Source organism: Balaenoptera ricei, chromosome 2, assembly GCF_028023285.1.
Source record: "Balaenoptera ricei isolate mBalRic1 chromosome 2, mBalRic1.hap2, whole genome shotgun sequence".
NCBI lineage: Eukaryota > Metazoa > Chordata > Mammalia > Artiodactyla > Balaenopteridae > Balaenoptera > Balaenoptera ricei.
This window is the reverse complement of record NC_082640.1, coordinates 38,346,149-38,348,572: the sequence shown is the minus strand read 5'-3', so window position 1 is coordinate 38,348,572 and position 2,424 is coordinate 38,346,149.

Below are 2,424 nucleotides of genomic sequence, written 5' to 3'. Positions count from 1 at the left end.
GCAGCCAAGGCAGACCTGAACAGCTGCCCATCTCCTTCCTTTGGCTCCCACCTATCTGGGCTCAGTCCTTGGTCCAGTCACTGATGGCCACGGCAAGGGCCAGCCAGAGCTGAGCATCTTCTGGAATTTGGCAGCCTTCTTCTCCCAGCTCCTCTGGGAGATGCAAAGGCAGAGGCAAAAGGCTGCTATCACCCCAGCTGGAGTTGCCTGGGACACTTCCTAAATGTTGCTGGCGTTGGGCAGGGAGCAGGGCCGGGGGCTTGGGCTAATCCCCCACCCCTGTCCTCACCCTCTGGGAGGGCAGGCTCAGCCCTGCCTCTCAGGAGCAGCAGCCCCTCACCCTCATGTGTGGCTCCATCCCAGACAGGCTGCTCTTGGCTGCACCTCTGTGCTAAGTGCCTGGCAGGGGCGGGAGAGGGGCTGATGCTGGTGCCCCGCCTGGGATGACTGATCCATCTACACCTTCCTGGGGACCCAGGCACCATCCGTAAGAGACTGGACATTCACCGAGTACATCACCCGGGGCTTCTCAATGACCCTGCAGTGCAGAGGATGTGCCTCCTGAGGAGTCTCCTGGAGGGTAGGGAGGTGGGAGAGGACACCCACCCACCCCCGCTGCTTCTGGCTGATCCTCAGGGCCCCCCACTGGCCGTGAGAAGTCAACCCACCTGTAGACGGAGCGCTGGATAGGGAATGAGCAGTCGGGGTTCTAGGCAGCTCCTGTTCTGCATCCGACCTTGAGCTAGGTTCTGCAAGCAGGTCTCTGGCTTTGCATGTCCTCGCTGCATCCTCGGTACCGATTTCCTCCAGCCCCACAGGCAGTCATGAACGCCTGCGCTGTGAGCTGTCAGGTGATGAGTGCCTAACTACCGTAGCCCCAAATGCAGGGCCAGCTTCCACTCATGCACGGGCATTAGAGGCGGGGTCTTAACCTCCCTGCGCCTCGGTTTCCTTATCTGCAAAACTGAGATAAAGACAGTCCTTATCTCCTGGGACTGTTGTAAACCAAATGAGATAATGCACATAAACACTTAGCCCAGTGCCAGGCACGGAGACTAGGGTCCCTGCTGACTCTCCTACCTGGAGGCCAGCTCTCCCCCAGGGACCCTAGATGGCGGTGCTGGTCCTTCCCCCAGCGGGGACCACCTGAGGGGGCCGCCTGCCCTCTGGTCCCCCAAAGGTCAAGTGCCAGCCGCCAGCAGCTGGGCCCTGGCGACAGGAAGGGCTGGTCCGGAGAGGCTGGGCTGGGGGGAGCCTCCTGGTTGGTGGAGGGACCCATACCCAAGGCTGGTCCCACCCCTTGGCCCGCCCCAGCCTTTGATATGCGGAAGGTAGTGGAGCATGGAGGAGCCTTCCTGGCCCCAGGCCTGCTGGCACACTTCTCACAAGGAGGAGGAGGTTGGGAGGAAAAAGGATGGATGGGGCCTTGAGCAGGAGACAGGGCTAAGGATGATGGTAACACCCTGCTCTCCTTAAGTGTCAGACTGTGTGCTAAGTACGTGAATCTCCTTAGATCCACACACCAACCCTATGATAGATCGTCTTTATCGTGCAGATGAGGGAACCAAAGCCCAGGGGTCAAGAAACAGGCTGGACTTCAAGACTCCAGCTGGAGCAGCTCACAGGTGGGGTCAACTGGAGGTGACCCCTGAGGAGCCTGGGCTATCTGTTACCTCCCTCTTTCCCTCCCACCAGCCTTGGGTGCTCAGCTGGGCCTCCTTTGCCAAGAAATTTCCACCAAGGCTGATGTGGGCCGTGGAGCCCTGCGGGTGTCCCAGACCTTCTCCTCAGAGTTGGCCCTGATCACTGGCTGCCCCAGGTGATCTGGAGAGCACCTGCCTTTTTCTGTATGCTACTCTTGAAAACAACAACTTTACAAACTGATATGCCACCCAGGGATCCTGGAGAGGTGGCAGGACATGCCCTTGGCCAGTGAGTGGTCACACCAGGCCTGGATCCAGGGCTTGCTGCCCTTACCGCGAGCCCTTTTCCCTCACTCTCCCAGGCGTGCTGGCTGCAGTGCAGGAAGAGGGGCCCAGCCAGCACCCCGCTCCCGGGCCTCACGCTAGTTCTGGTGCAAATCCTAGCTGCTGAAACCGTGGAAACTCCTGCTTTCTGGAAAAGCACTCCCTCCACTGTCAGGACCTGCTCTGTGTCTGGCACTGAACCCCACTCCACCTTGGGGACCGCTGTGTCCCCATTCCTTCCACCTCCAGTGGCTCCCCAGCACCCAGAGTCTCAATCCTGCCGATGAAATGAACACTGCAGGCAGACACTGCCACACAGGTGTCCTAGGAAGGACCAGCAGGCTGGGCACTTCTTCCTTCCTATGTTTCCTGGGGGTCCAAGGCCCCCATGCACCCCAGGTTCTCTAGCTGTTGTGCAGACCCACGCCTGCTCTAGTTTAGTAATGAGTCTGGAAGC